Source organism: Macrotis lagotis, chromosome 2 (genome assembly GCF_037893015.1).
Source record: "Macrotis lagotis isolate mMagLag1 chromosome 2, bilby.v1.9.chrom.fasta, whole genome shotgun sequence".
NCBI classification, from domain to species: domain Eukaryota; kingdom Metazoa; phylum Chordata; class Mammalia; order Peramelemorphia; family Peramelidae; genus Macrotis; species Macrotis lagotis.
The window spans coordinates 341,494,121-341,516,715 of record NC_133659.1 but is presented as its reverse complement, the minus strand read 5'-3'; the positions used below and the strand labels follow the sequence as shown (position 1 = coordinate 341,516,715).

The 22,595-nt window shown below is 44.7% G+C and overlaps 1 long non-coding RNA gene across 1 annotated transcript in view; it reads left to right on the top strand.

Moving 5' to 3' along the window:
* Nucleotides 1-2,868: 2,868 nt before the first annotated feature.
* The window catches only part of LOC141511818 (uncharacterized), a 44,112-nt gene continuing 24,385 nt past the window's right edge, over nt 2,869-22,595 (top strand). The window contains exon 1 of the long non-coding RNA XR_012475426.1: nt 2,869-3,285. This is a non-coding gene — a long non-coding RNA (uncharacterized LOC141511818). The remainder of the gene's footprint in view (nt 3,286-22,595) is intronic.

Sequence of the window (22,595 nt, the reverse complement as noted above, 5' to 3'; positions counted from 1 at the left end):
GACGGGCTGTCCGGGTGAGTTCAGGGCAGACACACAGAAAAGGCCTAGCATTATTGACTCTGACTGAGCTGGTTATCTCTTACAGAGAGGAACTGAAGAGACCTGGCAGCTGGACCCATGTAAGCTTGATTCAGAAATAGAGAACTTGCAGAGCATGGAAAATGATGGTCCCAGGGTTGTACGGCTCCTTCTGTCTAGAGGATTGTGTTCAGTTTTGGGTTCCAGATTCTAGGCTGCCATGGACACCGTTCAGAGACTGGTGACTGTGTCATCTATGGGTGTCTTCAGCCTTTACAGGGAAACTGTAAAGGAGGTCTCATTTGGCTCCAGTTCCCTCCTGGAAGGCTTTAATCCTTTGTCACCAGTTATTTCTGGCTCTCAGCGGGTCTGAGTCTTTACCAGGAGTGTTTACATTTGTATAGGAGACTTTTCTTATCCTCTTTCTCCCTACTCTAAGAACTCTAAGGAAGGCAATGAGTTCCTCATCCCTGTTAATGTCCAGTCAGAATCTGGATGATCACCTTTCACAGATGGTAGAGATGATTCTTGCATGGTGTGGAAGGTTAGAATGACTAATCCCTGAGATCCCTACCCATTTGGAGAGTCTATACTAATTGTAGGCGGTCACCTACCCTGTCTCCTTGTAGGGCCACCCTCCACCCTGATCCCAAGATGGAATTTCTCTCTTTTTTACTGTCAGATTTTGATCTCCCTCAGCTAAAACTACAAAGTTCTGGGATTGCAGTATAATTAGTAGATGCCTACACGACTTTTCTCTTTTAAAATTCATCCTGAAATCTTACAACCTGCTGAGTCTCATTTGGATTCTCACACCCTTTGATCTTTCCCTCCATAGCATTAATTCCCAGGCAGGCTGGCTGGGGAGGAACATGCCCCAGCTTCTTCCCAGGAAGCAGGTGCTGAGGCTGGAAATGTCTCATCTCCCCCTCTTTGACATTCGCACCACAGGAGTGGGGTGAGTTACGTGCATCAGAATCTTGAGTTTGTTTTTCTCATTTTCAGACTCCGGGAAGCTTGGGCTTTGGGACAGCAGAGAATCGGAGAGAAATTAATTGGCCAAGTGGAATGAGGGGGTTTCGGGGCTTCAGTGGGTGGGGGGTTAGGAGCCAGGGTTTAATTGGTTACATGTGACCTCTTCCTTCCCCCCCCCCACTTTTAACATTTTCAGTCACATCAATATTAATTATTTGCATCCCCTCTGACCCCGTAAAGGGCATGGCTGTTTTTCACAGGCATATGGCTGATAAGGCTTCTTTTCTTCTCAGAGAAAATAATGACTCTATTTGTATTGTCTGATATGGTGACATTTCAGAGCATGCTGGAAGAGACCTCAGAGGGGCTCAAGGCCCACCTGGCTCCCTAATTCAGGGCCTCCCTCAAGGCATCCGGGGCAGGTGCTCCTTCTGTCTCTGCTCAAACACTTCCAGGGTCAAAGAGCTCCTTTCTCTCGGACAGCTTGGCCTACGACTAGGTACTTCGCATTTGCCTGAAATTCTCCCTTTTACTCAATCGAACTCTTGGAACTTGCACCCCGGGGCCTGGTCTCGTCTTCCGGAGCCTCTGAGCGGAGAAAAGCCTTGATCCTTGCGCAAATCCTGGGGTCTACAAAGTCTGGACTCGGGTGAGCGCGCCATCTGCCTCGCCCTTCTGCACCCGGACCGGACAGTGGCAGATCTGGGGATCCCGTTGCCGGACGTGTGTTAGTTCCAACCTGGGCATGGAACCTTCTGGTGTCTCTTTGGTTTCTGGCTGTCCGCCTGTGCGGCAGTCATCTCTGCAGTGTGACTCGGTGGCCCACGGCCCGCTGCCGGGGCTCCCGGGGCCGGCCCCGCTGCCGGGGCCCCGCTGCCGGGGCTCCCGCGCCCGGCCCCGCTGCCGGGGCTCCCGGGGCCGGCCCCGCTGCCGGGGCTCCCGGGGCTCCCGCGCCCGGCCCCCGCTGCTGGGGCCCCGCTGCCGGGGCTCCCGGGGCCGGCCCCGCTGCCGGGGCTCCCGGGGGCCGGCCCCGCTGCCGGGGCTCCCGGGCCCGGCCCCGCTGCCGGGGCCCCGCTGCCGGGGCTCCCGGGGCTACGGGGCGGGAGAGGCTCTGGGGCTGCGCACGCGCACACGGGCCACACGCCCTCGAGGCCCAGGGCCGGGCCGCACTGAGGCGGGACTCGAACCTGGCCCCGGGCCGCCCCCCGAGGCTGCGCGGGGGGGGGCGGGGCACAGGGGTCACGGTCGCGGCCCCCCGCAGCCCCGCCGCGCCCTCTCACACGGGGGGCCCGGGCAGAAGCGCCGGAGGCCGGCCAGGAGGCTCCCAGCGAGGCCTGTGGAGACCCAGCGACCCGGAGCCGGACTCGAACCTCGGGCCTCCTCTCCAGGTGTAGACGCGGGCGGGGGGCGGGGGGGGCCATCCTTATCTCCCGAGCCCCGGGGGCTGGCCTGGAGGGAATGGCTGGTCCAGACCCAGGTTCTTGCCCTCCGCAGCCCTGGCCCCTTGGGCCCCAAGCTGGGGGCGCGGGGAGGACTGGCCTGGAGAACTAGCCAGAGCCCCTGCGGCCTCCCTGGCCCCCGACTGGCATGGGGCGTAGCCTGTCTCCCCCCTGCCTCCTGCCTCCGGGGCATGGCTCCCTTCTAGGGGCTTCGGTTTCCTTTTCTACAAAACGAGAGCCTGGAAACCCCCTACGAGTCCTTCCAGGATTTGCAGCCCCAAAGAGATGGCCAACTTTCCCAGCCTGAGCACTGAGCAGGCCGGTCCTGACCAGCCCTGGATCGCCCAAGAAGGCTTACACTGCCGGGCTGCCACTGAACGAAGCAAGGAAAAGAGGGGCGCCCCCCCCTTAACTGGGCTCTTTCTCGCCAGCCTCCATGTCATTAGTCTTTGGGAGATGGAGACAGAAGCTCCACGGTGCTGGAGCCGGAGAAACCGCTCTTCATTACGTCATGGAATGACGTAGTCAGAAAAAAAATCTGTGAGCTCTTGTCGGGCCTCAGGCTTCTGGGCCAATGGAATCCAGCCAGCTTTGGAAGTGAGAAATCCTCCCACAAGCTCATCCTCCTCTGTGACCTGCCTGCCTCACAATCAGGGTGAAGAAGGGCATGGGGGAGTCAGGTGCCCCAAGGACCTGGGCAGTCATCTGCTCTGACCTTTGTCTTTTCCCAGAATCCTAGAATTCGAGACTTGGAAGGCCCTCCAGTGCAAACCATACACACAACAAATTTCCCCATCCCTTACAGGAGGTCAGTCTCGTTCGGAGGTGGTCCTCTGCTGAGTATGAGAAAACGGTAAGTTTTCTCAAGATGAAGCCCCAACTTGTCTCTCTGCACCTTCCCACACTGCTCCTGGTTCTGCTTCCTGAGGCCTGGACCCTCCACCTGCTGTCCAACTTTGAGCCCAGGGATCATGTCCCCTTGAGTCCTCTTTTCCCAGACTAAACTCACTGATTCCTTCAACTGTTGCCTTCTCTTGGTCTTGGTGACATGAATTGAAGTCATTCCTCCAGAAAAGTCTGAAGGGACTCAGTGAGGAGAACATAGTGGTTTAGAAGCCAAGGCAAGAGAGCCAAGCAGAGTAACACATGCCATTCTTTAGCCTTCTTATTTTAGTCAAATTGCATTGTGGGTACCCAATCTCAGTAGCATTTCATCTTATTACATTCAACCCAATACTCAAGACCAGGGATCAAAGTAAGTCCCAAGGACCAATTGAACCCTCTGTCTGCTTTTGTGAGACCAGGGGCTACCCAAGAATAGTTTTGACATTTTAAAATAAAGTTTGATTTTATTTTAAAATATCAAAAACCATTCTTGACTCACTGCTGAACAAACCCAGGTTGAAGGAGCATTTGGTCCTTTAGGTAGGAGCTTGCCCACCCTTTAACTTTTGCTGAAAAGTTTCTTTTGGGTTCCAACACTGACACCCACTGGGTTGGTTTCCATGTCTAGTTTTATGTCTCCCTAAATTTGATTAATGTGCCATCTATGTCTTTATCCTAGTCAGTGAGAAACATGTCAAATAGTAAAGGGCCAAACACAGATCCCTGGGGCATTCCACTATAGACTCCTTGCCATGATAACATTGAACTATTTGCCATCCAGTCAGTTCTGAATCCATCTGAATTATCTTTATCTTTTCTATAAGAATCATATGAGATGCTTTACTAAAACCTATGGAAGCTCTACCATGGAATTCTCCTCATCTACTAACTCTAGTGATCTTGTCAAAAAAGGAATGATATTAGTCTGGCATTTCCTCAGCTTGCTGAAGGCAGGTAGGTTCTTGGTGTTTCTAATCTCCCTTTACAAAGGTTTTTCATCCATGCTTTTCAATGGGCCTCTCTCCAAACTTCCAAGGAACTGAAGTCAAGATCATTGGCCTATAGTTTGTTTTCTTTCCTTTTCTGATAATCAGGATGTTTGTCCTTCTCCAATCTTGTGGTCCCTTTTCTGTTTGTTGTTATCTTTCAAAGGGCATAATATTGGCTCAGCAGTCAAATCTTCCAGCTCTTTCAGGACCCCGAGGGTGTGATTCATCTGAGTCCAGGGCTGGGAAGTCATCAAGGGCAGTCAAGTGTTCACTTATCTTGATCATCAACTGCTCTTAGTCATTTTGGCTTGTCACATCTTATTTAAAGGTCATTTTTCTATGCAGAAAAAAAACCAAGACAAAATGACAGTCAAACAGCCTTGCTTTCTCTTTTGTCAGTCACTATCACCAAATAAAAGTCTAGATAAAGCTAACAGATCCCTTTGGGTTATCTTTAGCATTCCTTTCAGGGGAAGCTCATTTGGTGCTCCTAAATCTTAATTTTTTTTGGTAAGGCGATGGGATTAAATGACCCACCAGAGTCATAGTTAGGCAGTTATAGTCTAAGGCTGCATTTGAACTCAAGTCTCACTGTGCCACCTTAAAACTATTTTTGCAGGATCATCCCCAGCTCTTTAGAAACCAAGTTGATCAATGTGTTCCTCATGTACCCATATTGACCTTTTCAGATAAATTCTATTTTCTTCCTTATTGGAATTATTTCCCTGCATTTTTGAGAATTTTAGTCTTGCACACCTTTCAGCCTCCTGATCTGACTTCCAATAAAGCACTTGATCCCATGGGAACATCTTTCCTTGTATGTCTCTTCTAAACCTGTAGGATAGCCCTTCCCCTAAATTGGGCATTTTAAACTATGCCTGGCTTCTTCTACTCTAGCACAGACCTTAGAATGAAATGGTCACTTCCCCACTCCAAGGTTCCCATTATTTTCATCTAGATACCTTGTCTTCTCTGTTAATGAGATTCACATTTTGAATAGTTTCTCATTGTTTTCATCATCTTTTGGAGTGTGAGATTATCACCAAAGCTTATCAAGAATGTGTGTGTCAGGGGCGGCTAGCCCTGGAGTCAGGAGTACCTGGGTTCAAATCAGGTCGAAGACACTTAATAATTACCCAGCTGTGTGGACTTGGGCAAGCCACTTAACCCCATTGCCTTGCAAAAACCTAAAAAACAAAAAAAACAAAAAAACAAAAAATAAACAGAGAATGTGTGCGAGTCCCCTTTCAGTTTGTGCCAAATTGGTGACATTTCCCAAACTTTTACTTTACTTCAATCTATTTCATGATGGATAGAGTGCTGGACCAGAAATCAGGAAAATCTTAATTCAAATCCAGTTTTAGCTACTTCCAGCTGTGTGGCCCTGGGCAAGTCATTTAACCCCAACTTTAATTTCCTTATCTGTAAAGTAAGGACCAGTATGGATACACGAGGAATGTAAATTCCAGGCTAACTTTGTCTTCTCTTTGAGAAGGTCCAAACACCAACTTTACTCTCTGGTTTACTCTGCAACCATCAACTGCCTCTCTCCAGTCTCTCCCTTTCCCCCCTTCCCCTCTAGGAATCTTTCTCATTTCCAGTTTTTTCCGGTATAACAAGAGTCTTTGAAAGGCTCCAGATTCACCCAAACCAAAAGTTCTAGACTTTTGCTAGGAATAGACCTCAAACCCTTAGGCCAATGGTTTTCAGCCTCTTCCCTGTAGAGCACTGTGAGGATGGACACTAGACAACTAAAGGAGGGAGGAGAGTGAAATGCAATTGGAAAGATTAGAAAGAAGGACTGGGCAAAGAGAATTTGATCAGAGTAGGTGAGAGGGGAATAACCAATGAGCTCTTTGATTGGAGTGATGATCCAGCCTCCCCTTGCCCCCACCAACTCTCACCCCATACTTCCCCTTTCTACTAAAACCATGGAAAAGTTGAGTGAGTGAGTGATTCTTCATTCAGAGAGATTCCTGTTGGAAACAGACAGCAATGACCATATAGGGACAGGATCCTTCCTGCTGGTCCTGATAACTAGGATTTATAGATGTTTTTAAAAGCATCATTTGGATGGAAAGAGCTTTCTAAAGCAAATTATTGGCTAGCAGCTCCGCTCGGCATGACTGCTAAGCTGTTCTGATTGGCATTGTAAATAAGTGTTTAGTCAATTTAGGCGAGTGTGTGTGGCTGATTGATGGGCTGGGAGAGCTTCACAGGAGCCATTAGCAACTCTCATGCAAATACATATTTCACTAATTCTGGAAGTTCTTATTCAGCCTGCCTAGTGATCACCATGATGAGTATTAGTTACTAGGTTGGAACTCTTGGAAGTGGGATCATGCTGGGCCTGACTTTCCCATCTGGCAGTGGTCTAGGGCAGAACCAACATTTTGGCTCCAAGTTGGAAAACATAAAGTTTTTTTTTTATATCTCTTTTTGTTTTTCAACCAAGCCAGATAAATCATTAAATCAGTACTTGTTGGCCACAGGTGAAGTGACCTGGAGAAATGGGATGAGAGTTTGAAAATAATCCTATGTGCTTACGTCTTCTGATTGAAGGGAGCTAGGATCATAGATTTGAGCTGGAAGGGTGTTTAGAGGGCATTAATACATCTACTTCCTATTGATTTTGAGGAAAAAGAGCGACCAAATCATCTGCCTAACACCCAACTAAGCATATCTGAGGGCTGAATTCAACACTGTTCCTCTGGACTCCAAGGCCAGCCCTTGGGTCACTATTGCAAATGTCTCTCTAGCTTAGCAATTATTTTAATCTAATGTTCTTATTTTATAGAGGAGGAAAATGGAAATGAGAGGTGGAGGAACCAATAGGATCAGAGGTTTAGAGCTGGAAAACATCTAGAATGACATTAAGTTTAATCCCCTCATTGATGAGGAAAGTGTCTACAAGTAGGAAATGTCAGATTATGATTCGCACTAAACAAGAAGTTAATTTGGCGTAATGGAAAGATTATTGGTATTGAGTCGCTGGATTCGAGTTTAAACCCGAGTAGTGTCCTCATCTCAGAATGCGAGAGTTGAACTAAGTAATATGTGGGACCTTTTCATCTTGAGTTTATAGTCCTATGAGGGATTCTTTGGCTTAAACTCCATTCCTCTTTCTACAAAAGTCCTGGCTTGAGACCTGACAATATCACTTATTAGCCTGCTACTTTTGGGCAAATTCATTAATTTAGGTCAGTCTCAGTTTCTCTTTCTGTCAAAGATAATCCTTGTACCTCTAAAGGCTGTCATTGAGAAAAGTGCTTTGTTAATCTTGCATGGATATAGAAGTATAAATGGTGATTATTACTTTTTTGGCTAATTTAATTGACTTATGATCTCATTGAAATAGGCACTTCCTTGACTCATACCATTAAGGCCAATTTATCCTGTATAATTCACATCCTTATTTTTCTGTAAATCCTACATCAGTCTACTGAACATGCTGGGGGAATTGTCGAGGGCACCATTGATAGCACATGGGTGCTTCATGTATTGGCATTAATTCTTAATTGCACCACAACTTTTCCCCATTATATGTCCCAGATGATGTCCTTCCTTTCAATCTCCTTTATGCTGTTTCTCTGCTCCCCTTTGGGTCACCTGACAGCAGCAATTTTTCTCCATCTTTGGTTGTCCGTGACTCCTTTCTATCCAGAAACATCAGGAAAATGTTTCTTTCAAAAATTTTGCTTTGTGTGGGTAGGGAGAGACTTGGATTCATTGGCAACACTTCAGTTTTCCACATAGGTGCTGCCCTTTTCCTCCTGTTTGGTTTTGGTTCCAGCTCCAAAGTGTATGTCCTGATGGGGGGGTTCCATGTGGCCTGCTTACTTGCTCACAGTAAAATAACTTGCACTTTTCATTCATTTTTTTTTTTTTTGTGGATGACTACTCTGTTCTCTTTCCAGTGACCCATGTGTATTATTGAGGCTTTGTGGTATTCTAGAACTCATTGAATTAACATACTTTTATCTTCCAGAAGAACATTGGGAAACTTTTAGTATCCACAGGGGGAACCAACCCTCTTCCATCCATTTCATGATGATAGTGAATAGGGAGAATATCTTCTTTATATCATTTGGGTGCCAGTAATCAGATTGTTGGACAAAATTATCTTAAACCTTCCATGAATTGTTACTACTATGATTATGACAGTGATGTTGCCAGTGACTCTTCTTTGGTGATGCCCCTGATAAGGTATTGTTATATATTGATCTAGCTCTCAAGGGGGGGATGAATGGAAGGAAGATGCCAAGAATTAGAATATAAGAAATGTAAGATTTGACTGAACTAATGTCATGCAGATCAGAGAAATGGTTTGAATTTTGGTAGGTGGATAGCCTCCATGTGAGCAGTCTGATATCAAGAGATCATTGGTAAAAGGCCAAAAAAGGAAGAAGGACTTAGGAAGAATATTTCTCAAATCTGATTAAGTATTAGTCTGCCCTTTTCCATTCTAGACCACCAGCCCAAATGTTTTAGGACTGGCTAACCTCCTCATGGGTCTTGTGGCTTTTCCCTGTTTTCTGAAGGTAAGGCCTCTGAGGCAGTGTCACCCAAAGGCCCAAGCTCCACTGAAATGTGGAGAACCCTGAAAGTTTGGCTTTTCTATCAGTAACTTGAGAAGCTAGATCAATAAGTGCTTCTAAGCTCCTTGCTGAAGATTTTGATGGGTTCAGCCTTGCAAACTAAGGAGAGACAATGCATTTCAGAGTAAGCCACCGACCTTGATATCCCACTGGAGGAGGCAGGGTGATTAGAGTGGGGAGACAGCAGCTGTAGCCAGTAATAGCCTGACAAGGGCCCCAACCTCTCTCAGGTTCAGTTCTCTTCAACTCAGATATGCAAAAAGTAACTCCTATGTGCTATGTTAGTCATGCTGGTGACAGAGAGAGAAATCAAACAGTTCCTACCCTCCAACCAAGACTTGGCATTTGGGGGGGATTTACAACATGTTTTCAGGTAAGTTAATTTGAAAGCTGCAAAAGGAAAGCATCCCTCTGACAGCAGAGAGAGATGGAGTCAACTTCCAGAAGAAAAGTCTCTCTCCCTTTCTCCTGGACTCTGTAGACAACCTTGGAGGGCCATATTAACTCTTGGTTTCTGAGTCAGTGTTTCTATACTTGGTCTTCTACTGTAGAACTGATAATGTTGATAGAAGAGAGAGAGAGTCAGACCACCAGAGAGCCAGGTGTGATTCATTGAGACAAAGCAGAATGAATCTGGGGGATTCATGACTTTTTTTTAATGGACCTATATTCACCTTCCCTTTTGCTGAAGGTAATCACAGGGAGAATGACATTCAGTAGGCTGTTCCATTAGCATTTAGAGAAAAGTCACAGAAAATACCTAAGTCCTGGGAAATGGTGCACTCGTTTCTAAGTGTTGTGTATGATGTCATATTGGACTCTGTCAAGGGGAGGTGACCTGTTGTAGGGCAGAGATTGTCTGACTCGGGATCTGTGTATGCATCCTGATTTGGTTATTTCATTTTGTTTTTCTTATCTGTAAAATGGGATTTTTATTGTAAGTGAATGTCAAAGCCTTTCCATCTCTATGGGAAGGATCAACCCTTTCCTATTCTCCTGAAGTTCTTTATGCTGTCTAAGGATCACAGGACCCTTTTATTCAGAGGTCATGAGAACTTTATACCAGCCTTCTCAAAGATAAAATGGAAAAAACCCCAAAGATTAGGGCTGACTAGGCTTACTTAGAATGAGGGATCCAGAGGTCTTTTAAAAAAGGTACCTTAAATCAGAACTGAATCAATTCATTTTATAGACTCAAAAGATAAAAGATTTTAATTTGGAAAGGACATCAGAAATAGAGCTCAGTCTCTCTTTTTTTTTTTAGCACACAAGAAAACCAAAACCTAGAGAGATGAAAGAGCTTGCGCAACAATACAAGGGAGTAAGAGCCAGAGGTCTTGGGTTCAAAACTTTCCTGACACCTGTGTGAATTGGACAAGTCACTTAACTTTCCTGGGCCTCAGTTTCCTCATGAAGATTGAACTGGATGTCCTCTGAAGTCACTGCTAGTTTAGAGCCAGGATCTTTAATCCTTCTACTCAAAGTCTCATGCCCAGATAGCATGTCTTGGGGAAATTTGAATCACTTTGGAATCAGGTGAATTAGTCTATGTAAACTCTGTGGGAGAGAAACAGAAACTCAGCCCTCCTAGTCTCTCTGTGGTGAATGGGTCCTTTAGGACCATCACAGAGGAGCCAGCTGGGACTGGTTTGATGCTTAACTGCACATTGGAACAAGCAGTTCCATTGATTAAGGTAGAAAAAACCTGATTCCTGCCCTTGAGGCAGTCCAGTGAAGTAGAAAGAATGGAGGTGACTGTTTAGTAATCAGTGAAGTGCTCTCCAGATGGGAGCTAATATTATTTTGGTGACTGTGTCCTCTAAAGCACATGTCAATGAGTCTAGCAGGACCTCCTCCTTCTGGTTTCAGCAGAAAAAGGTGAGAAGTGAGGAATTCAATTACTGTTCCCTTCTTTCCACCCCCTCCACAAAAAACATCTGAATTGAAAACGCTGACCTTTAAAGAGGCATGCCACATGTCCAATAGAAATGGAGGATTGAACTGGCACTGGAATTTAAAGCACAGTATGGTAACCCTAAGCACTCTAAATACATCTCCCTATTTTCAGACAGAATCTCCTAAACTTTTAAGACCCATCACCAGGGCCCTGGCTCATGGTCAACACAGTGGACCCTTCCAGAGCTGTCCAAAGTCTAGTGGTATCCAATGAAGAAGGGCTACTATGAACCAGGAGGGGACAGTGTTTCTACTGACAGTACTTCACACAAAATAGACCTGCAGTAAATTTTTTTGGAAAGAATGAAAAGCACAAGTGGAATGCTTGTTAAATAAGAGACTAGCACAAAATTGGGAGGGAAGGCTATCACCTAGGATAAGTTGGAATAGAAAGTGCTTTCAAGAGGTTAAAATGATTGGAACTAAAAACATGAGAAGTGATAATAATAGAATAATTAAATGAGAACTTAATAAACATCTACAATATAGTACAAAGTATGATGCTTGGGATCAAAAACCCCTGGGGGGGGGGTCAGGGTTAGGCTGGAGCAGAAGCCTGTGAGTCGAGGACTGAACTTTTTGGGGAAGGAGTAGAGAGAATGAGTTGGGGACCAACAGATGATGGGAACAAGGATCTGGATGGGATAGAGGGAACTTGAAAGGAAGCAAGACTGTGTGGCTGCAGATGGTAGTAAAAATGGGATTGGAAAATGGTGGTGGGAAACAAGGATTAAACACACTGGCTGGGCATGAACGTTTGTGAGAATCTTTGGAGAAGGTGCCAAGAGATAGAACACATTTTCCAGAAAAAGGTTCAGTGAGCCTTAGAAGATGTTCATGGATTCTTGATAAACTTGAGAAAGGAGGTGCTGAAACATTGGTTCAGAAAGGCTGCTGTCCGTGGTCCTGATGAAAATGAGTCAAATCCTTACTAACCTCTTCTACCCCTACACTATCCTTACCTTTTCTGCTCCTCCATTATAAACATCAAAAGTTGTCAAGTGCGAGCTCCACGAGGGTAGGCCCTGTGTGGATGGTCTTTGTACTCCCCACAGAGGCAGCTCTGTGCCCAATCCAACAAATGGGCTCTAGAAATTGGCTTTTCTGTGTTCCCAAGAAGTTGCACCTCTGGATTGTTTAAGGGTTCACAGTGTACGAGACACCTTCACAGACAGCGTTCATTTACTTCTCACAACAATCAACAGTCAAGGTAAAAATGAAAGAGTTCAGTAATAGAGATCCTAGCAACAGAGCTGGAGGGTCCTAGGCCTGATTCTACACAATGCGGGGACCTTTTCTATAGCATCCTTCACTGGGATAACCAGCCAGACTCTTGAATACTTGAATACTTCCAGTGTTAATCCATGGACTCTCTTTCCCTTCCCCAGTTTCCTAGATCCATGGTTGAGCCCAAATCTGCCTTTTTCTGGTCTTGGGGACCACTGCTCCTTGTTGTGGTCTTGGGGGGCCAGAATGCCTCTTATAAATAACAACCCTTCCACTGCTTGAAGACAATTAGCACACCTCCCTCCAGCCTGAGTCTTCGTTTCCAGATTAAATATTCTCAATTCCTTTACCAGTATAGCTCTAACTTTGTACATGTAAAACTCAACATTTTCTGCTCTATGTCTCATGGTCTCATCGTACTCTGATACTCCAATTTCTGTCATCTAATTATAATTTTAGATGAATGGCTGCTTACATGTCAGGAAGTTATTCTGAAATGAGGTGAGGGAGGGAAGCTGAGAGCTGGGGAGCAGAATTGGACACAGAGGAACAAAGGGGGCTGCTCTGCTGGGGAGGATATGTAAATGGCTTAGCAGTGCCATCAACACTAATTAGAGATGATTGGTATTTCACAGAAGCCCCCTGCAGAAAAATATAGATCAGTGGAAAGCTTGGAGGCCCAAACTTTTAAGCAAATAATTGATTTCAGCCAAGATTTTTTCCTCCAGGGAATGGATGTTGAGGGCAGGGGTGAAGAAGTTTGGGGTTTGACCCTGATGATTTTACTAGGTGACCTGGGCAGACCCCTCTCCTTTCTGGGCCCATTTTTTTATGTCTACAAAAAGATAGAACCTTGGTCTAGGTGATCATATGATTGGACTTTTGATTTTCCAGCGATCTTCCTAGGGTATGATAGCAGAGTGCTAGGCCTGGAGTCAGGGAAACTCGTCATCTGACTTTAGTTGTGTGACCTTGGTTGAGTTACTTAATTCTGTTTGCCTCAGTTTCCTCATCTGTTGAATGAACTAGAGAAGGAACTGGAAAGTTATACATGACTGAACAACATGAGTTTTTTTATTTCTGATATTTTCTGTCCTGAGACTGACATTATCTGTTCTGATACTTCTCCCAACTTATGGCATCTTAAGAATTTGTGAGGATATATGGGATAGCAGCTGGCCTTCAACCAGTTGTGGTTTCCTGCCTCCCAAACTTGAGTCCTAAGCATCAAGTAATGATACCCTTCCAATGTCTTTGGGTGTTCTGCTCATTGTCTCCCCAACACATCTAGAGTCCACTTTTCAGGACTCGACTCTGAGAAGGAAGGTCTTTGATCCTGTGACTGTCAGGCATCATCCCCTTGCTCATCAATGGGCACAGAGACCTGAAAAAGACCAGGAGCCTTGTCTTTAGGGGGTCTGTGTAATCTAGGAGGGGGCAAGGAAGAATGTGACAGGCAGCTTGGGAAGTGGGAAGAACCAGGAATCACACAAACCTGAGATCAAAACTTAGATGAAGACATCTCATCTCTTCTTTCCTCCTCTGTAACATGTATGGAGTTGAGCTTGATGTGGTTTAGGTTCCTCTCATTTCTGTATCAATGATTCTTGGAAGATGCCAGACTTAAGTTTTTGATGTAGTTTGAAGCCAAAGAACTCTTTTTGAGCTGGGGCATCCAGGCAGGCTTCTTGGAAGAAGTGATACCCTATCTGCACTGTCAAAGCACAGAAGCATTTGCCTAAGTGAGGCTAAGGAGGGGGAGTGGACTTGGCTCACTTGGTTGCCAGTTTTCTCCAGGCCTCCTGGAGGAGGCTCTTTGGCATCATCATCAGATCCCAGTAGTCCTGGAATAAATTTTCTTGGTTTGGAAGAGAGAACTGGAAATTGCATTGGCCTGCTGGGGCCCACAGCCTAGAAAGGCTTTTAAATTAGTTTTGAAATGACTCCTCAATAATGAGGATAAATTCTCCCCCAAATCCCTCCCTCAGGAATTATGTCAATGAGATGTTACCAATCACCCCCCAAAAAAAACCCCAATGAACTGGGTTCCATTTTTCCTGAATCTGACCTATTCAGGTGAATAGTTAAAAGTTGGCAGCATCAGATCTCGATGTGGGGAGACTAGGAGATAAACTCCCTGTTTCAGCTTTGATGCAGATTCTGCAGAAGTGGAATAATAGATGATCAGAGCTGGAAGAGGTCTCAGAACAGGGAAGGTCAGAGCTGGAGAGAGCTTTGAACAGGAGAGGGAAGAACTGGGCAAAACCTAAGAACAGGCAAGGTCAGGTGAGGAGGGGCCTCAAAATGGGAATGGCAGAGTAAGGAGGAGCCTTAGAGAGTATTTTTCCCAGTCTTCTTAATTTCCAGAAGAAACTGAGCCTAATAAAGGAAAGGTGTCTTGCTCCAAAAGTAAAGCAATTGTCTGGAATTCTGAGAGAGCCATCTGATGAAGTGGAACATGCAATGGATTTATCTTTAGATGCTTGAATTTGAATATTACCTCTGATATTACTAGTTACATGTCCCTAAGCATAATACTTCTTTGTTTACCTCTCTGTAGAATGGGCACAATCATTTTTATATTTGCCATGTTTATAATAGAAAAGGTGTTTTTCAGAGCCAGTAACTCATCATGAAAGTCTGATTCCTATTCCCGTTCTTTCTCTTGGACTATCCTGGTCAGGTCACTTTCCCTATTTTCCTCCAGAGTGGCTTCCTTGAGTTCTTGGGTCCCTTCCTAATCTGAGATCCCACCTCCCCACCTTTTGAGCAGGCAAAGCATGATGTGATTTTAGTGCTGGGCCTTGTCTTGGGGGAGCTCAGCACCCCTGGGTGGGGGGGCATTTTGCCCTTTTGTTTCCTTATGAAAGTCCCCCAGAGATGGACTCTCAGTCCTTGGAGGTTAGAATCGCCTCTCTGAATTGAGTGTTCCAATCCAGGACTGGCAGCCCTCACTCATTCATGTAGTCACTGTGATTAAACTTTGAATCTCAGCCCCTTCAACATTTAAGTGGGGAAGGGCATGGGTTGGTGAAAGGCAAACATGTCTTGTTTCCTTTTCCCATTTGTGCTTGATGATATTTCTCTTCATTAAGAGAGGCAGATTAGAAGATTAGAGGCTTGGCATCTGGAGAACTGGGTCTGACTTTGCTTCCCTGGGAGACCCAGACAAGACAGTTCTTTTCCTAGAGCATCATTTTCCCCACTTGCAAAATGAGGGTGATCATAGTTGTTATTATGAGAGAACCTGATTTGTAAAGTGAAAGGATGGTATTGAAATGTGAGTTATTATGAATAATACTAATAGTTCCAGGAGATGAACTTCTTCCTGGTAACTGATACATGGTTTTACTGGGGCCTCCTGAGATAATATCCCTCCCTTCAAACTGGTGCCTTGGTGTCCCTTGGATTCTAGAGTCAGGAGCTTGGAACCTGGATGACTTGAGGCAAGTTGCAAGTCACCTCAACTCCAATGGTCCCAGGTAAGATAAATAAGGGGGGCTTTGAGGTCATTGCCGGCTCTAGACCTAAGATATTGGATAAGTGAGCATATGGCAGTTATCTTAGAAGACCGTTTATCTCTACTTTGCTGCCCCCCCCCCCCCATCGCCATTACCCTCCCTAAGGCCTCCAAAGATCTTAGTTCTTCTTCCAAGAGCCTAGATGACTTCCCTGATGTTTCTGTTGCCTTTAATTCTGACTGGATGCTCCTCCCAGTTCATTTGCTCTCCTTTCCTGTTCAGACACTGGACTCTCCAAGTTCTCTTTCTGCCTCTCCAATTGCTTGGTCTCTCCCTCACTCCCCTCTCCTTGTTCTTCACTGGAATCATTTCAGTGATTGTTCCTCAATAGGCAGCAAGATGACTTAGTGATAGACCACTCGACTTAGAGTCAAGAACTGAGTTCAAATCCAACCTCTGCCTAGCTGTGTGACCCTGGGCAAGTCACTTATATTTAAAATGAGGATAATATGTCACCAAAATATGAGGGATGTATGAAATAATCTAGGCAAAGTGCTTTTCAAACTTTAAATAGATACGTAGATGTCTATATGGATAGATGCTACTGATTATTATATAACTGTTATAAATGTATATTATTAAATATAACAGCCACCACCTCCAGGGCTCTGTCAGATTTGCAAAGCACTTAACTTACATTGTTTCATTTGATCTTCTTAACAACCTCTAAGGTTAGTGCTCTGTTACTGCCCGCATTTTACAGATGAATGTGATTGACTTGTCCTTTGTCATAGAAGCAGCGTCAGAGGCTGCATCTGAACCTGGGTCTCCTTGATTCCTTGTCCATTACACCTGTGCTGTGTGTTTGCCTGTGTTTACAAGATATAATCATATTTAGGACATGTAGGCATACAAATATGTTGTAGCTAACAAATATATTTAATGACTGTATTGTCATGATTCTCCAGGGTCTTCTTCCATCACTTCAGATCAGAAGTCCTTCTTTCTTCTTACCTTGATGGATTGTTGACTTCACCCCCCCCCCCCCCCATAGACCATCCTCAGAGATTCCATCTAGACTCTTCTCTACTCCCCACAAAACCCTATCCCTTCCAACCAGAATTTCTGAAGCAGTTTCTGAGCTCTATACTGGGGAAACAAGGACAAACATGAAAACTGGCTGTCCTCAAGGAGCTTGCACTTTACTTGAGGTGGTTGGTGGAGGGCAGAAGATGGACATAGCTTATAAGCATGAGGCATAGTCAAAGTAGATTAAAAAAAACATTTATTTATTTATTTTTGCCTTGAGAAGACCAACAAGAGCTTGGAATGAGGGTATCTCTTGTCCAATGCCTTCCTTTCTTTTCATATGTTGGGGTTCTCATTGCAGCACTTGAATGGTCCCATCCTTTCTACATAACTGGTCCATTATACATTTAGAATTAGCAAATACAGAATTTCTATTTGGATAATAGTTGAAATTCCTCATAATAAAGAACAGTGTTCTTTGAGGGAAAAAAATTGAGATAGGAGTTGTCTGTCAAGCCACACAAGCTTGCAAACTGTGCTGATGAAAGAATTACCTTACATGAAGGTCTCCCATGTTGATGAAAGCCCAACTCCCCTTCCCATTTACATGCTCATGCAATTACAACATAACTCATTAAGTTACTCTCTTAAGATAAGAACCCCATGTAAACTGGGGTTCAGTGTATGACCCCAAGAGGAGAGCAGAAGCAGGTCAGGCCCAGATGTTCAGGAGCCTCACAAGGGGGGTGTAAGTGCTGGATTGAAACAGACTAGCTGCCTTCCTAGCCTGCTCCTTGCCTGGGCCTTACTCACTGTGTTGCCTTGGGGAAGTCAGTCCCCCTCTGAGCCTTGGTTCCTCTGTCAGATGAGTCTGTTGTGAGGAAAAGTGGACTGGAAACCCTGCAAAAACATCAACTTCTACTCAGGATCTATTTGGATGTTCCCCCTTTCCCTGTGGGGGATCGGGCTTTGTGCAGACAGAACAGAAGCTGCCTGGGGAGAGAGGGCAAGTGGAATGCCAGAGAAGCTCTGCTTGCAGACACTTAGCCAAGTGCTTTCCAGCCTCAGAACCCTTACCTAAGCAGACACCCTCCCCAGGGACTTCAGATGGGATTGGACTTGATTTCATCAATTTAGAGTTAGAGCTTCCCCGCCCCCGCCCGTCCCTCCCCCCCCCATCTCTCTGTCTCTCTCTCTCTCTCTCCCCATCCCTCTCCATTCTCTTTCTCTATCTCCCGTTCTTTCCATATATTTAGGTATATATTTATGCAAATACATATATGTGGATATTTCTTTCTGTAGATACACTGTCTGCCCTACTAGATATTAGAACAGTGAGAGATGCCATTGGTCTCTCTTTTTCCTTGAATCTCCGGCCGCTAGCCTAGAACCTGCTCCTAGTGGGTCCTTAAAAATGCTCATTGGCTGAATAAGTGATGATCTTATTATTATTAATAATGGATAGTTATACAATGCTTACTCAAAGCCAGACACCGTGTAAAATCTTTCACAATTCTTATCTCATAAATAGATATGAAATCCACATTTTGACAGCCGCTCTTGGGTGAGAGTTCCAGGAGGGTTGCCTAGATGGATCAAGATCAATTGGCATCCTTTGTTGGGAAATGTTTCCATGAGATAACAGGAATGCAGTGCAATGCATTTAGTCTGAGGGCCTGGGTTCTAATCCCTGCTTTACTGCTGGCTGTGACCTTGGGCAACCCTCTTCCCTGCTCATGACTTTTTTTCTGTGTAATGAGCAGTGTTTCTTTACTTGTAAATCAGATTATAATCCTTGCCCCCTACCTGCTTCTCAGGGAGATGATGGATGTAAAATAGTATAGAAATAGCAGAAAAACCAATTCCTGTCACTGTTGCCACTGCTGCCACCATCACCACTGCCACCACCACCACCATTATCATTTCACCAGAGATAAATGCTGCCTTTGTAACTGTTATTGCAAATGAAAGGGGAAAATGAGGAGCATACTGGTTGGGCTCTTTGAAACCAAGGGGGTGTCATTCTGAGCACTGTGGATCTTTCAAATAAATTCATTAGTGGGGATGTGGGACTGCCTCAGTTCATTGAGGCTACCCCTTCTCCAGCCCCCCCCCCCCAATGTTACTGAGATCATGTTGGCCAACTTGGCTCCTACATATCACTAGGCCCTCATTTCAGGGGAATAGTTATGAGGTGGCATACATGTCAACTATGCCCATAATTTATGACTTGACTCAAACTTCATAAATTTTGGATTAGGATTAGGATTCAAATACTTGGGTTATAGTTTGGTATCTATATCTGATTTACTGCATGTCTTTGGGCAAGTCATTTGCTTTTACTTTGCCTCAGTTTCCCCAGTCTGCAATATGAGATTAGACTAGATAATCATGACTCTAGATATTTAGGATCTGTTAAGGCACAGGATCTGGAAACTATGATATACCCCATATTATATGATAAGTACCTTAGAAACGCAAGCATTATATGTGTGATCCTGAGGAGGGAGGTCATTGCTGAGCTGGTCATCCTTTGTCTTCTATGGTGCAGATGCTAATAGTGGTGATGGTGGCTGTGATGGATAGCATGGGCTTATTGCTGGAGAAGGTTTTTGTCTTCACCTTTAAAAATTGGGTAGGACTCTGTGTGTGAATGTGTTTCTAGGGGACATTGTGAATAAACAATTGTCTAAGGCCAAAATGTGTTGGTGGAGGTAGAGAGCAAAGTTGTGAAGACATATGAAATAAGGTTGGTTGGAAAGGCAGACTCCTAGTTGTGAAGGACCCCATAGGAAAGGCTGCAAAGTCAAAACCTTTTGTTCCATTCTCAGATTCTTGTTTGAGCTCTAGTCTAGATTTACTATGTGTCTTGGGAAAAGTTCTGTTTGTTCTCTATTCCATGGGTTTCCTAATTCATAGGAAACTTGCCTTTCCATACCAGGATAGTGAAGGAAAAACCCTTCCTGTTCCAATAGAGATTTGTCCTCATTTTCAGAAAAGCAGCCATTGGGGGGTGGGGGTGGGGGTGGCAAAAGGATGAGGAAATGGGAAAGCATCTGCCTAAGAAGGCCAGTGACAAATTCATCATCTCCAGATTTGAGGCTGTTTAGATCAGTTTAGGTGGACAGAGAATCCACATAGCATAGACCGTTAGAAGTAAAAGGGGCTCTAGAGGGAATCATTTGATTCATCCCACACCTGAGCAGAGGGAGGGATCCCACCAAAGGATCTCTGAATCTATACCCTGAGGACCTCAGGCTCCATTTGTATGTGTCAGAATGCTTTCCTGTGGGGCAGCTCACACTCAGCCCTTAGAATTGACCTGAGTTTTGTGGAGGTCGAGGGCCTTGTCCATGGTCACATAGCTAGAAGTGAGATTGGAACTTGGACCTTTCTGACTCCAAAGCAGGTACCCAATCTATCTCCCTTGTCCTCCTGCCTTTCATCCCTGGCATGGAATTAACATGTGTTAATTTTGGCTATTAAAACGTCCAATCAGCCACAAAGAACAGCTTCTGGTATTGTCCCTTTTAGGGTGCTAGGGGTAGGGTCATTGTGCAAAGAGATAGGATCTTGTAGGTCTAGATTTGGAGGCAGAAGAAATGAATTCAAAGTTTGCTTTAGGTACTTACTGGCTGGATGATTTGGGGCAATCACTTCCATTCTTAGAGTCTTTGCTTCTTCTAAAAAATGAGGGAGTTGGACAAAATTTCTCCTTTTACATTTCTCCTCTAAATCTGGGATCTGAGAACCATGAGAGCCTGCTTATAGGTCCAGTTCAGGGTCTATGTTCTTTCAGCCATCCATTCAACATATTTATTGAGCATCTCTTTCTGTTTAGGGAAGCTAGCTGGCACCATAGTGGATAGAGTACTAGACCTGGCGCAGACACTTCCTAGTTGTATGACCCTGGGCAAGTCACTTAACACTGTTTGCCTCAGTTTCCTTATCTGTCAGATGTGCTGGAGAAAGAAATGACAAACTACTCTAGTATCTTTCCAAAGAAGACCATGAATGGGTTATGACTGAACAGCAATTTATGTGCAATAGACTCTGTTCTGGCCAGGTGCTACAACGATAATGAATACGACATTGATCATCCAGTCTTAGAGTGGATGGACTCAGAGGTCATTTAGTCCAAGCTGCATTTGAACAGGGTGCCATGATCATAACTCTGCATTGGGAATTAGAGGAAATGATCCCCTTCCTTGCAGGATCCTAGTAATTCAATTAATCTCTTTGAGCCTCAGTTTTCAAAACCTTCAAAAGAGATAATTGGACCAGATGACCTCTCTGGTCCTTTGTAGTCCTAAGTCAATGATGATGCCAGGTCAGTGGTTATGTAGCTTTTGTTTAAATATCCCTTTACAGGGAGTCTTCTGCCTCTTGAGGCCGCTCATTCCATGTCCTTGCCCTTAGGGAGATTGGACTTTACCCTGTACACCACGAGGAACTACAGCAGAGTTTTGAACAGGGGAATGACAATTGTGCCCCTCCAGGGGCAAAAGTAGAATGGGTTATCTCCAGTACTAGTGAGTCCTAAATCACTGTTTCCCGAGTATGGTGACTGAGTGATCATTTGTTGATAATTGTAAATGGAATCTCCTGAGATACAGGGGAAACTAGGTGGTTTCTAAGGTTCCTTTCAGCCCTGAACTTCTTGGAATAAATGAAAGAGGGGAAGGCAATACATTTGAGAGATTTCAGGGCTGAGTCATGTGGATAGGTACCATAGTCCTTAGAGGGGAATGGTAAAGGAACAGGAAGGGAATATGCATTAACATGCTGTCTATCTCACTTGGGTCTCACAAAACCATGCACAACTTTTGCTATTGTTATTTTCATTTTACATTTGAGGAAATTGAGGTAAATAGAGGTTAAATGACTTGTTGCGTCACAGAGCTGATAAGTATCTGAGGATTGATTTGAATTCAGATCTTCCCTCTTCCATGGCCAGGTCTCAGCCACTGTGCCACCCAAAGTGGATAGAAATTCTTTTTCTTTAAGATAATTTTTACTCATTTATCTCCAAATCCAATGTTGATTTGGCTGTGCCCAGTTCGTTAGTGGTGAGCACATCGTGTTCTTGAAAGGTCAGACTGCTCTTACCTTTTCCCTTTCCTCCTCACGTGCCTGGACACAGACTAGAAAGGTATTTATTAAGAAGATAGAATGAGAAAAATGACTAAAAATATTTCCTTTCAAATAAGTAGATTCCTATTTGGACCTTTCCTTGCACACCTAAGATGTTTTGGGAGAGTAGATTCAAACTTAAATCTTTAATCTATACTTCTGAGAAGACAGAAGTTGGGTCATTGGTCAAAGTAGTTGGCATATTGCATCTTCATGGGATTTGATTTTGTGGGGCAAGCATAGAAGGTTCTAGCCTGGTTTGAACTACCTAGAACATAATTTGTCTTCTACAGGGTGACTGGCTGACCCATCTAGGTTGGCTTGTGTATTCTGATGCTGATAGTTAGATGGCCACTGATGGGGTTGAGTTGGTGGGCCTGGTGTGTCCCTTCTACTCAAGAGCCATTCTTCTGGATGATGACTGAAAGCTGTGCAGCAGTGTTGGGGCTACTTCTGTCCTTGAATCTCTTGGGCTTAGACTTCTGGGCTATCTCCATCAGGGTTTAAGGGAATGTGGTAGTGAAGGTGTTTTGACTTAACCTACTTCTTTTGTTTGTCCATCCTCTCCCACCAGGCTGCCTTGCTTGTCCCTGTATCTTAAGGTCTGCCCCAGATTTGGAGTTCTGTGCTTCTTCCTGTTATTTTTGATGCTTTTTTCTCTAAATATACTCTGTGCTCTTGAAAGGTCAGACTGCTCTTACCTTTTCCCTTTCGTCCTCACATGCCTGGACACAGAACAGGCCCTCTGTAGATGCTTGTTGATATTTCTTGAGTCCTTTCTCTCATTGAGAATGCATTAAGCACTTAATATTTGCTGAGGAGATGCAAAACTTAACCCAAAGCCAGTCCCTTGCCTTCGTGGAACTTACCCCATTAGGGAGATAG